At 54.0% G+C, this 14,096-nt stretch overlaps 1 protein-coding gene across 1 annotated transcript in view; it reads left to right on the forward strand.

Annotated features, from left to right (window-relative positions):
* The window catches only part of LOC143692713 (uncharacterized), a 452,855-nt gene that overhangs the window by 100,706 nt on the left and 338,053 nt on the right, over positions 1–14,096 (forward strand). The gene's annotated exons all lie outside the window — the stretch shown is intronic.

Raw genomic sequence — 14,096 nt, forward strand, 5'->3', positions numbered from 1 at the left:
ACAAATGCCATCAGACCCTGGGGCCAGCAAGGCCTGCGGGACACCAGGGAAACCACTCAGCTTTGTCCTGGCCTCTGCACTCAGCCAGAAAGTTTGTTCCCATCAGCTGGGAGTTTCCTGTGCCACTGCAGACGCTGTTGCTCAGAACCAGGGATGCCTGGCAGCCACCCCCAAACTGCCCTGAGCATGCCCTCAGCTTCCCCTTTGCTTTCTCTACTCTTTCTGCTATAAATTTCTTCCTCTTGCCCACCCCTGCTCCCTCCCCTGCAAACAGCCCATCCCTGGTTGCCCTTTCCTCTCTGGCCCCACTCCCCATTGCAGTTCCTTACTTGGCCCCATGGGAACGTCCCTTGGGCAGCAGGATCATCCTACAAGTGCTGCAGGAATTGTCTGCAGGCTCCTGCAGTGCCTGCTGCTGCTCCCTTGCCAGAGGCACCCCAGGACAGGGGGCACATCTGGGCTGCTGTGTCTGGCTCTGGGGCTCCCTGTTCTGGGCAATGAGGAGGAGCTGCAGAGGCTCTGCAGGACTGACAGGATGGGCTTTGGGGCTGGCAGGAGAAGCTGAGGGACCTGGGCTGCTGGAGCTGCTGAAGAGGAGGCCCAGGGCTCATCCTGCAACTGCTCCAAGGGTGGTTTCAGAGAATCCCAGAATCAGCAAGGTTGGAAAAGTCCTTGGGGATCATCAAGTCCAACCTGTGCCCTGGCAGTGCCTTGTCTCCCGTGAGCCTCCTTCTCCTGGATAAACAACCCCCCTGCCTCAGCCTCTCCTCACATGACTTGTGTTCCAGAACCCTCATCAGCTTTATTGCCCTTCTCTGGACATGCTCCATCCTCTCCATGTCCTTCCTAAATTGGGGGGCCCAGAACGGGACACAGCACTCAAGGTGCTGCCCAACCAGTGCTGAGCACAGGGGAAGAATCACTGCCCTACTCCTGCTGGCCACACCATTCCTGATCCATAGGAGTTCCAGGGGTTGGATGAGAGAAATGGTGGGGAGGGGGTGGGGACAAAGTGTTATTGATTGTCAGCCATGAAGGGTCTTGATTTTCATATCTGTTCCGACTGCATTAAAAGCTGCTGGGGATCAATATCAATTGGAAATTGCTAAGATCAAGCTATAAACAGGAAAATAAAACTTAACTGAACAAAACTGTGCTGTCTGCATTGTTTTATACTATTGTATATTCACTTTGAGTAGACTTCTGTCATTTGTACAACTAAACACATTAAGAATTGAAAATTTGAAATATTCCCCAGGGCCTTTTCTTGTTCAGGTATTCTGAACAAATGTTTATGATCTCTTCTCACTGAATTCCTGAACTAAAGAGCTCAAGAAAGAAGAGGCCTCTGGAGTATTTAAATTCATCAGCAACCTCCAAGTGGCTGAGGATCCATCCCCATGGGAGCAGCAATGAACAGAAATGGACACAGCTTTGTGGCTGCCCCAGCTTTGGCATGGGCCCTGGGCCTGGAGCAGGAGCAGCTCTTGAGGGCCCCAAGGCCGGGGCTCTGGTGCTGCCCTGGGCAGATGGGATGGCAGCAGGGGCTGCAGAGCTCTCAGCACCTCAGCCCCAGGGGAGCAGGGCAGCCAGGGAGCCTCCTTTGGCCTTGGCCCAGCACCTTCCCCCATGGCTGGGGCTGAGTCCTGTGGCAGCTGCAGCTGCTGCTGTGGCCTTGGCAGGGGCTGAGGCCGTGGGGCCAGTGCCCAGAGCAGCCTGGCCTGAGCAGAGCTGTGGGGCCAGAGCTGGCTGGGCTGGGCTGGGCTCAGAGAGGCCCTTGGTGCTGCCCAGAGCTCAGGGCAGCTGGCAGAGCTTGCAGGGAGCTGGGCTGGGCTCTGAGAGCCTGGCCCAGAAACCATCAGTGTCCATCTCAGCCTGGCTGAGCGTGCAGGGGCCAAGAAGAGCAGCCCAGGGTCTGCAAGTTCTCTGGGTGGGAGCTGAGCTTGTGACCCCCTGAGCCCTCTCATGTGCTGGGGCTGCACCCCCAGCTCCAGAGGAGATCTGACAGATGGGAGCAGACACAAATAATTGCTGCTGGATTGTTTATTGTGTTTGCTTATACAGGTGACCTGGAGTCATATGTAGATGAGGAATTTGGTGTCAAATAACACTGGTAAATTGATAAGAATTATATTTTTTAGCTGAATATAGTATTTCATGCATAATACCCAGTGGGGGAAAAAAGGCACATGATCAGATGAGCATCTGACTTTTTTAGAGAATGATAGATTCATTGATGTTCTTGTAGTCAAACCTGTTCAAATACTTTCCTCAGGGCATTCTTGAGATTAGAGTTGACCACCAGAGGCCAAGGCCAGCCAGAGCAGTCTGTCCTGGCAGCTTTTGTCTGGGAGAGCCCTTGCATATGGGGAATTTTTCAGGAGGAGTGTCCATTTTGGCCATGGGCACCTGGAAAGACAGATGGTTCTTTTCCATAGGAAGGAAAGCACAGAGCTCCAGTTCTCCAGAGTCTGATCAGAGGCAGCCCTCAACATTCCAAGATCAGCTTCACCTGTCAGGTGGCCCCTGGGAGGCCAAACCAGCTGAATCTGTCCCATGTCCCCTTCATTGCATGAGGCCCCAAGTGTCTCAATGTTCTCCTTGCCTCTGAAGTGTCACAATGGCCCCGTGCTTCCGTGAAGCCCTGCAGGGTCACAATGGTCTCCTTGGTTCCACAACGTCCTGCAGAGCCTCTTGGTTAAATGAGTCCCTGAATTGTCATGGTGGTCTCCAGTATTCCATGAGGCCCTGCATTGTCACAATGAACCTTTGGTTCCACGGGGTCCCCCATTGTTCCATGAATCCTTAGTTCCATGGGGCCCTGTAGTGTCTCAATTTTCTCCTTGGTTCAGTGGTGCCACACAGTGCCACAATTGCCCTTTGGCCCATAGGGCCTCATAGTGTCACAGCAGGCTCCTTGGTTCCCTGGGGACACAAAGTCCACAATGGCCCTTTGGCTTCACAAGTCCTCAAAGTCTAAAAATGGCCTCCATGGTTTCACGAGGCCGTGCTGTTTCACAATGGACCCTCAACTCCATGATGTCCCAGAAGGTCACAACAGCCTCCTTGGTTCTGCACTTTAAGAATGCCCCCTTGGTCCCTCGGAGCCCCACAGTGTCACCATTGTGCCTTTGGTTCCATGAGATCCTGCAGTGCCACAATGGTCCCTTGGTTCCATGTGGCCCCATGTGTCACAATGGCCTCCTTGGTTCCATGATGTCCCGTAGCATAGGAATGGTCTCCTTGGTTCCACGGTGTCAGAGTGGCCCCTTTGTTCCATGGAGCCCCACAGTGTCACTGTGGTCCCTTTGGTTCCATGAGGCCCCTCTGTACTACAATGACCCCTTGGTTACAATGGGTTCCAAAGGATCATAATGGTCTCCATGGTTCCATGAGGCCCTGCAATAACCCAATGGATCCTTGGTTCCAAGGGGGCCCCAGTGTCACAAGGCTGCCTTAGTTTGACGAGGGCCTGCAGTGCTTTAGTGGCCCCTTGGTTCCATGAGGCAAAGCAGAATCAGAATGGCCCCTTGGTTCCATGGAGCACCACAGTGTCACCATGGTCCCACTGATTCCACAGGGCCCCACAGTGTAACAATGGACCTTTGGTTCCATGAGGTTCCACTGCATCACAATAGACTTTGATTCCATGAGGTTCCTCAGTGTCTCAGTGGCCCCTTGGCTTCATGTGGCCCCTCTGTGTCACAGTGGCAGGTGGTTCCATGAGGCCCCACAGTGTCAAAATGGTCTCCTTGGTTCTGTGAAGCCCTACAGAGCCACAATGGACGCTTGGTTCCATGAGCTTTTGCACTGTCAACAATGGTCTGAGCACTGCAGTGTCACCATGGATTCTTTGTTCAATGAGGTTCCATAGCGTAACATGATCGCCTTGATTCCAGAAGGTTCTGCAGTGTCACAATGGACCCTCGGTTCCATGCAGCCCCAAACTCTCGCAATGACCCCATGGCTCCATGAACTTCCACACTGTCAGCAATGGTCTCCTGGGTTCCACGAGGCCTTGCTCTGATAGAAAGAACTTTTGGTTCCATGGGGGTCCACTGCATCACAATGGACCCTTTGTTCCATGAGGTTCCAAGTGTCACAGCTGGATCGTTGTGTCTGTGAGCCTCTGATGTCACCAAATGCCCAAAATATCAGAATAAGACTCCTGAACATGAATTTGGTGTTTAAGAGAGCAGCATTTATTCAGGCCTGAGGTGCAGCAGGTGATAACTCCTTAGGTGGACACATGATTCTACAAGTGTATCACTTAGATACAGTCACTACGTGTATATTGAAATTTACCCATTTCTATAAAACCCACCCCAAGTTCCCAGATTCAGTCCTTCCTTTTTCTATCACTGCATGCTCAAACCAGATGTCTTCATCTTCTCTTCCAACCATTCCTGCTGGGAAAGCAGCCCCTGCATGGCTTGTTCCTGTGCTAAAAGTTCACAGGCAGAGTAAAAATTGAATTAACCCTTTTGGTATCAGCCCAAGGCTTTGTGTGGGCAGGCAGAGGCAGGCAGGAGGCAGAGCTGTCAGCAAAGGAAGGGCCCAGCCAGGTGGGGCAGCCGGGGGATGCCCACAGCCTGCAGGGACAGAGGCGCAGGGCAGGGACACCGTAGGACAGCCTGGGCTGCACAGGGCACAGGGATGGGCAGCAGCTGCAAGACAGCCCTGCCAGAGCCAACTTGGGCAGCACTTTGGCCATGGCTGCTGGCCCTGGGCCTGAGGCCACAAGGGGACAAGTGACCCTTGCAGGCCTGGGGCCTCATTGCCTCCTTGTCCCTGCTCAGCAGCCTGGCAGGGGCCGCCCCATGCTCCTGCCCTTGGCATTGCCCATCCCCACATGCCAGTGCCCATCCCGGGAAGAGCCCTGAGCAATGAGGGAAGGACAGGATCTGCCTGGCCAGGGGCTGGGGCTCAGGCCTTGGCCCTTTGCATTCCTGGAACACATCCAGGTTTGCTCAGCACCAGAGACACCTTTGCCTTGCTTGTCCCCAGCTGCCATCACTGCCTCCAGGGTTCTGCTCTGACAGGAACCTGGGGACACTTTCTCAGTTGTGTCCCTGACAGGGATCTCTAGAAAGTACAAGAAACTTCAGTGTTTCAATGTAACTGAGTTCTTGAGGGTTTTGTGACATCACTGAGGGAGTTGTGACATCACAGAATAGGATGTGAGGCCATAGAGCAGACTCTGCCACCATAGAGTATGGATCTGTGGCATCAGAGAGTGGGTTGTGACATCACCAGGTGGCTGTGTAACATCATAGAGCTGGCTGTGACATCACAGAACAGATTGTGATATCACAGGTTAATTTTGTAACATTACAGTCTTCTGTGACATCACAGCACTGCAGTATGACATAACAAAGTGACATATTTGAATTGGCTCTGTGATGTCACAGGGGACATCCCCGGGACTGTGTGATGTCACTGGGGAGGTCACTCTGCCCCGGCCCCCCTCACAGTTCTCCCCAGAGCAGTCCAACACTGCTCGGGCACAGCGGTGTCCCCTGTCCCCCCGGGTCCCCCCGGGTCCCCCCGCCCCCGGCCCCGCAGCCTCCCCCAGAGGATGTTCCACGAGATCGACCCCAGAGCCTGACACGGGGAGGGGGGGCCGGGGCCCTGGGGGTGGCACAGGGGGACAGGGACCCCCCGGCAGCGTCTCCGTGTCCCCCAGGGCCAGAGCCTGGGCCAGGACTCCCTCACCCTGTTACCAACGAGGCCTTGAGAGCGCTGAAAAAATCCCCAGCAAGGGATCAACAAAACCCTATTTAATATTAAGGGACAGCAGCACAAAGTTCCTTGGCAAGAGTCACTGTGCTCCTGACTGGACACTTCAGGAACACCAAGGAAACAAAGCAACAACAAAACCAAACCAAATCCAGGCAATCAAACCAGAAATGAACCTAGAACTGGCCCAGGAGAGCTCCAAGGGCTCCTTTTGGAGCGCTGTTTGCAGGGCCCCAAGAGAGGGGCTTCAGTCCCAGCAATGGTTCATCCTGGCCACAATTGGCACCAACAGCTTTCTTTGGCAGTGTGAGAACAGGGATGTTGTGCCACTGAGGGAACAAAAGCAGTTCCCAGGGCTGCTCCTCCAGAAAGCAGGAGCTGGTTGGGCAGCAGCAGTGCCTGGAGCAGACAGTGTTTGTGATGAGCTGCAGAGGAGCTGAGCCCAGGGGCTGTTGGCCAAGGCCGAGCCCCAAGGAGCATTTCTCAGCTGGCAGGGCGGCCTGAGAAGGGGAGGGGGGAATGCAGCAGCACAGGGCCCATGGAACCAAGGGAGCATTGTGACACTGTGGGGCCCTGTGAGACCAAGGGACCATTGTGACACTGAGGGGCCCTGTGAGACCAAGGGACCATTGTGACACTCTGGGGCTGAATGGAATCATGGAGAGCACTCTAACATTGCTGGGCCTCATGGAACCAAGGGGACCATACTGATGCTGTGAGGCTCCATGGATTGTAGGGATCATTGTGACACTGAGAGGCCTCATCAAACCAAGGGTCCATTGTGACACCGTGGGGCCTCATCGAACTGTGGAGACAATTGTGACACTTTGGGGGTCATGGAACCAGGGGGCCATTGTGACACTGTGAGACCCCATGGTCTCACAATGGTGCCAAAGGTTCATTGTGACATTGCAACGCCTCATGGAACCATGGAGACACCATCAGGACAATTTACAGCCACATGGAACCAAGGAGACCATTGTGATACTGTGGGGCCTCATGAAACCAAAATGCCTTTGTGACACTGCAGGGCTGCATGGAACCAAAGCTCCAGGGTGACATTGCAGGCCCTCATGTCATCAGTGGTCCATTGTGACACTGTGGAGCCAAAGGAGACCATTGTGACACTCCAGGGCTGCATAGAACCGAGGGGCCATGGTGACATTTTGGAACCCCATTCAACAAAAGGTTCATTGTGACACTGCAGGGCTGCATGGAACCAAAGCTCCAGGGTGACACAGAGGGGCCTCCTGTCATCAGTGGTCCATTGTGGCACTGTGGAGCCAAAGGAGACCATTGTGACACTGCAAACCCCCAGGGTCCAAAGGTCCATTTTGACATTGCAGGGCTCATGGAACAGAGGAGTCCCGTGACGTTGTGGGGCCTGTGGAACCACGGAGGCCATTGTGACACTGCAGGCATCATGGAATCCTTGGGACCGCTGTGACACTGCAGGGTCTTCTGGAAACTAGGGGCCATTGTGACACTCTGGGTCCCCATTGAACCAAGGGTCCATTGTGACACTGCTGCACCCCATGGAATCAAAGCACCACTGGGACACTGCGGGGCCCCATGGAACCAAGGGGACCATGGTGATACTGCAGGACCTCATAAAAGCAAGGGAACACGGAACAGGTCTGGCTGGTTTGGCCTCCCGTTGACTGCCTGACTGGTCCAAATGACCCTGGAATGTTGAGGGTCTCTTCTCATCTGCTATTGAAACACTGGGGCTCTGTGCTTTCCTTCCCAATGGAACTCTCCTTCTCCGCCAGGCACCCATGGCCAGAATTGGGATTTCTCCTCCAAGTTTCCTTATATCCAGGGACTGTTCCGATAGGAATCTTGCCAGGACAAGTCTGTCTTGCATTGGTTTTACAAGGGTCACCTCCCATCTGTCCCTAAAACATTGGGGAAGGCTCTGAGCTTTCCTTCCCATGGGAAAGAACTGTCCTGCTTCTCCAGGTGCCCATGGCTGAGACTGGGCTCCCAACTCCAAAATTCCCTACATCCAAAGATAGCTCCCAGACAAAATATGTCATTTCTGTCAAGTCCGGATGGCCTTGGACTAGTGAGGCTCTCACCTGCCTTCCAAACACTGGAGCTCAGTGCTTTCCTTCCTATAGAAAAGAACTTCCCTTCTTGGCCAGGTGCACATGGCCAGAATTGGGATTTCACCTCCAACATCGCCTGTTGTGACAGACTGAAGGAGATTGTGGCTCAAAGGATTTTGTGTTTGGGGGAGGAAGGTCCAGCCTTGCCCTGCCCTGGAACCCCAGCCCTGCTCTGCCCTGGAACCCCAATCCCCCCAGAGCCTCTATCCCAGCCCAGCAGTGGCTGCCAGTCCCTGGCACAGCACAGGCAATGCTCCACAGCCACCTCTGCAGCCCCAGCCCAGCTCCTGAGGGACCAAATGAGCCCAAGCCCCACCTGGGGGAAGGGCCCAGGGAGACCAAGGGCTATTGAAGGCTGACCACAAGGCAAGCACACATCTTGACCCTGCATCCTCTTGGAATTTCCATCAGAACAGTGCTGGAAACCAGGAGTTTGTAGCTGTGTGTGTGCTTCTCTATATCACATTTTTCTCTCTTCCTGTGTCTTCTTCTATTTTTGTCCCCTTGCAAATTTTGACTAACTTAAAATTGAACAAGCTACGAGTTTGTGAAGTTGAATGGGCCAAGTTAATGCTTTGAGAAGTGTTTTGTGTTGATTGAATGTTGTATTAAACCTTTTGCCAAAGTTTCTCTGATTTTCTAAATTTGCCAGTAAAGTCTGTTTTGTTGCTTTGAGCTCCTGACAATCCTTTGTTGGTATTTCTCCAGCATATCCAAGTCAGAGGACACAAACAACTGTAAATTCCTTTTAAATGTCTCATTGAGAGAGTTGTTTGGGGAATGGGAGTCAGGGCTTGTGTGTCCTGCTTGGCCCAGCCCAGGCAGGGCTTTCCCAGCCACATTCCACACTCCATTGCCCAGCTGGAGCCGCTGGTGCCTCTGAGTTGTGCTGCCCCAGCCCCAGGGACGCTCTCCTTGTCTGCCCATTCCCCCACAGTCTCTGGGCAGGGATGGCCTCACTGGGGGCTGCTGACATCCTCAGCAACTTGGAGGCTGCTGCTGAATTTTCCTGCTCCAGAGGCTTGTTCAGCCTTCAGCTCTTCAGTGCAGGAATTCAGTGTCCCAGGGCTCATGAACATTCAGAACACTTGAACAAGCCAAGCCTCTGGGAATAACTTGATTTTAATTTTCAAATCATTAGTGGTTACATCAATTTCAGTGGTGTATTCAAAGTGAATACATGATATTTAAAAAGAAAGTGAGAAAACATTTTTTAGGTCCTGTTAAGGATTTTTTCCTGTTTATAAATCGATATGTGCTGTCTCCAATTGACACTGAATCCAAATACCTCCTCATGCAGTTTGAATGAATATGCAAATCCAGACCCTTCATGGCTGACAATTAATCTGACTCTGTCCCTACCCCCAGCCCACCATTTCCCCCATCCAAGCCCTGGCACTCAGAGCAGCCTTGTGCAAATCTGAGCTCCCTCCAACCCAGGCTGCACCTGCAGCTTTCAGCTCCTTGGCTCCAACTCCCACCTGCTTTCCTTGGAGAAGGAGCTGCTCAAGGCACAGAGGGATGTTCATTTCTTGTCAGCCAACAAAGCCAAGGGAAGGCACAGCTCCATCAAATGCAAAAGTCATTCCTCTGCTGGATATTAAATCCACTTTCCACAGCAGACAGTCTCAGAGCAATGGAAAACACCTTCTGTGCCCAGCACAGATCCCAAGGTCCCCCCTAAACCCTCCCTGCCCCAATTCTGCCCAGATTTGCTCTTTGCACACACGAGTCACAGGCTGAAGTCAGGAGCTCCCTCCATGCCCAGAGGGAGGAAAAGAGAGAAAGGGGATGAAGAGCTCTCCTGTGCAGAGCCAAGGTCCAAGTGCAGCCCCTGCAGTGGGAACCACAACTCATCAGGTTTGTGTCCTTTGGGCTCAGGGCCTGGTGACACTCAGAGGCACAGAAAGGTTTCTTGCCAGCAAATAGAAGATGAACATTTGAACAGTTTAATAACCATCACAGCTCTTCCCTCAGCTCTCTGGGATGGCCCAGCAGCATCTGACATGTCCACCATCCCCAAGGGATTTCTAAACAAGAATAGTTTTTAAGCAAATACATAAGAAATGGTAATTCTGTGATAGATAAAAACACAATTAAGATGTTGACTAGCGTGGTATTTATTTGAAATTCAGAAAGACTGGACAACTCCCTGATGCTCAAAGCATGAAACCAGTCAGTTGAGAGGCACTTGAATGACCAGAGAGCATCTGGAGGAGAAAATCTGGAAGGAATGGGAAGAATAAAGTTCCAGAGAGCCTAGTGAAGAGATGCCCTTAGACATGGCCATTTAAACAAGAGAGCTGCAAACACATGAAGGAAGAGAGAGAGGAAATATTAGACTGAGTATTGGTGAATATCTACACAGGTAGAGGCGGGGATCAGTATTTCTTCTTTTGCCATTATTAGAAGAATCCAGTAGATCCAGGAAATTCCTGTTCCTGGTGGGAAAACATTGCCATTTCTTAAAATACTCAAGTGACCCAGATAATAAAGTTTTGCTTGTATATTATGAAACTAACAGGAATTAAAACTTGTGTCCCCTTCCAGGCAGACATCAGTTGTGTGTCTATGTACAGGCAGTGCCACTTGTGCCCTGAGGTGCCCAGCTGGGATTGGATCTCTCCCAGAGCACCTGAGGGAGAGCAGAGCACCTTGCAAGCTGCAGGTCCCTGACAGCCCCGCAGGGCTCCTGCCCCATCAACATCTGCTCTGCTCCAGTCTGAAACAGGGCCCAGCATGGTGCTGGGATCATCAGAGAGCTGAGGTGTGTGCTGGAATTCAATGGCCTCCCCATCCCGCAGCAGCCCTGCATTTCCCTGCTGCAGCCTTGGTCTCCAGCCCAGCCATGGAGGCTCTTTGGGCTCTGGAGTGTTGCTGCAGCCCCCAAGGGCAGCTGAGCTCTGCCTTTGGCACAGTCAGGCCTGGGCAGCGCAGGCCATGCTCAGCAATTGCTTGTGTGTGCCTGGCCTTGCTGTCAGCCCCGGCAGCGCTGCGTGGCCCCTTTGTGGCCCTGTGCCGGCGCCCAGCCATGGTGGCCCAGCCCCTGTGCAGGCCCAGCCAGGCCAGGAGCATTGCGGCTGGGAACGGCCCCTGTGCCGTGGTGCCCACAGCAGCCTTGGGGCTCTGTGCCCCATGGCCTCCCTGCTGGGCAGCCTCTGCCAGCTCCTACAGAGCCCGTGGCACCTGTGGGGCTGCACAGACAGCCCTGCCCCGGGCTCTGCCGGCCTCTGGGCCAGCAGAGAGGCAGCCAGGGCTGGCCATGGCCGGGAACAGGCCCTGAGCCCCGCAGGAGGATGGAGCTGGGCCACAGCCAAACTCAGCCCAGGCCACAGCTGGGCTCAGCAGCCAGGGCTGCCAACACATGGGCACAGGTGCTGGCGCTGACAAATGTCCTGGGCCCCCTCCCTGCTCTGTCCATGCCACCAAGGGCACAGAGCAGCCTCCTCTCTGGGCCACTTGCCTGTTTGCAATGCCTTGCACAGGTGCTGGCCCTACCCCACAAGGCCTGGCCTGAGTCCTGCCCCTGCACGCTCAGCCAGGCTGAGATGGACACTGATGGTTTCTGGGCCAGGCTCTCGGAGCCCAGCCCAGCTCCCTGCAAGCTCTGCCAGCTGCCCTGAGCTCTGGGCAGCACCAAGGGCCTCTCTGAGCCCAGCCCAGCCCAGCCGGCTCTGGCCCCACAGCTCTGCTCAGGCCAGGCTGCTCTGGCCACTGGCCCCACGGCCTCAGCCCCTGCCAAGGCCACAGCAGCAGCTGCAGCTGCCACAGGACTCAGCCCCAGCCATGGGGGAAGGTGCTGGGCCAAGGCCAAAGGAGGCTCCCTGGCTGCCCTGCTCCCCTGGGGCTGAGGTGCTGAGAGCTCTGCAGCCCCTGCTGCCATCCCATCTGCCCAGGGCAGCACAAGAGCCCCGGCCTTGGGGCCCTCAAGAGCTGCTCCTGCTCCAGGCCCAGGGCCCATGCCAAAGCTGGGGCATCCACAAAGCTGTGCCCATTTCTGTTCATTGCTGCTCTCATGGGGATGGATCCTCAGCCACTTGGAGGTTGCTGATGAATTTAAATACTCCAGAGGCCTCTTCTTTCTTGAGCTCTTCAGTTCAGGAATTCAGTGAAAAAGTCTCATACACACATGTTCAAAACACCTGAACAAGAAAAGCCCCTGGGAATCATTTAAATGTTCAATTCTTCTCTGGTTAATTAAAAAGATTTCAGTAGTTTATTTAATGTGAATATATTGTATTTAAAACAATGCAGAGAGAACTGATTTGTCCTGTTTTGTTTTCCTTATAGTTTGTATCAGCAATGTCCAATTGATATTGACCCCCAGCAACTTCTAATGCACTCTAAAGAGATATAAAGATCAAGACCCTTCATGGCTGGTAACACATGAAACTTTGTCCCCAAGCCCCTCCCCACCACTTCCCTCATCCAACCCCTGGCACTCCTATGGATCAGGAATGGTGTTGCCAGCAGGACCAGGGCAGTGATTCTTCCCCTGTGCTCAGCACTTGTTGGGCAGCACCTCGAGTGCTGTGTCCAGTTCTGGGCCCCCCAGTTTAGGAAGGCCATGGAGGGGCTGGAGCATGTCCAGAGAAGGGCAACAAGGCTGGGGAGGTGTCTGGAGCACAAGTCCTGTGAGGAGTGGCTGAGGGAGCTGGGGTTGTTTATCCTGGGGAAGAGGAGGCTCAGGGGAGACCTCATCACTCTCTACAACTCCCTGACAGGAGGGTGCAGCCAGGTGGGGGTCGGACTCTTCTCCCAGGGAACAGTGACAGGACAAAACACACAGCCTTCAGCTGCACCAGGGGATGTTTAGGCTGGACATTAGGAAATATTCTACACACAAAGGGTGATTGGGCATTGGAATGGGCTGCCCAGGGAGGTAGGGGAGTCACCATCCCTGGAGGTGTTTAAGGAAAGACTGGATGTGGCATTCAGTGCCATGGTCTGGGTGACAAGGTGGTGTTGGGTCCCAGGATGGACTTGATGCTCTCCAAAATCTTTTCCAGCCTGGCTGATTCTCTGATGATTGTGACACTGCAGGGCCTTGGGGAAGCAAGGGGCCATTGTGACACTGCATGGCCTGGTGGCACTAAGAGAACCATAGTGACACTGTGAACGACATGGCAGCACAGAGCCAAGGGGCCATGGTGACACTGTGGGGCTTTGTGGAACCAAGGGGCCATTGTGCCACTGTGGAACCAAGGGGCCATTGTGCCACTGTGGAACCAAGGAGAGCCTTGGGAGAGCCTGGGGACAATGGAATCAAGGGGCCATTGCTCCATTGCAAGGACTCTTGGAACTGAAGGAACAGTTGTGACACTGTGGTGCCCCATGGAACCAAGGGTCCCTGGTGACACTGCAGGATCTTGTGTCACCAGGGCTCCATTGTGACACTGCAGTATCAAGGAATTCATTGTGGCACTCTGAGGCCTCCTGGAACCACAGAGGCCACTGTGACCCTGCAGGGCCTTTTGGAACCATGCAGAGCATTGTGACAGAGCAGGACCTGGTGTCATGATGGGGCCATTGTGACACTGCAGGGACCCATGGAACCAAGGGGACAGTGCTGCCCCTCAGGGACTCCTGGAATGAAGGAAACATGTTTGACACCGTGGTGGCCCTTGGAACCAAGAGGACATTGTGACATTGTGGAACCAAGGAGAGCATTGCTGCACTGCCAGACCTCATGGAACCAAGGATCGATTGTGACACTGCAGGGCCTTGGGGGACCAAGGATCCATTGTGACACTGCAGGGCCCAAGGATCCAAGGGACTTTGTGACACCAAGGGATCCCAAAGGGACATTGTGACACTGGGAGGCCTCATGGAGTCATGGAGACCATTGGGACACTTTAGGGTATCAAGCAACCATGGTAACACCGAGTTGTCTGGGAGTGTTGATCTGCTGGAGGGTAGGAGTGCTCTGCACAGGGCCCGGGACAGGCTGGATCCAGGGCCCAAATCCAGCAAGGTGAGGTTTAACAAGTCCCAGTGCCAGGTCCTGCACTTTGGCCACAACGACCCCTGCAGCACTACAGGCTGGGGACAGAGTGGCTGGAGAGCAGCCAGGCAGAAAGGGACCTGCAGGGACTGATGGACAGCAGGCTGGACATGAGGCAGCAGTGTGCCCAGGTGGCCAAGAAGGCCAATGGCTCCTGGCCTGGATCAGGAATGGTGTGGCCAGCAGGAGCAGGGCAGGGATTCTTCCCCTGTGCTCAGCACTGCTTGGGCAGCACCTCGAGT

This window comes from Agelaius phoeniceus (assembly GCF_051311805.1).
Source record: "Agelaius phoeniceus isolate bAgePho1 chromosome W unlocalized genomic scaffold, bAgePho1.hap1 SUPER_W_unloc_2, whole genome shotgun sequence".
Taxonomy (NCBI): Eukaryota; Metazoa; Chordata; class Aves; order Passeriformes; family Icteridae; genus Agelaius; species Agelaius phoeniceus.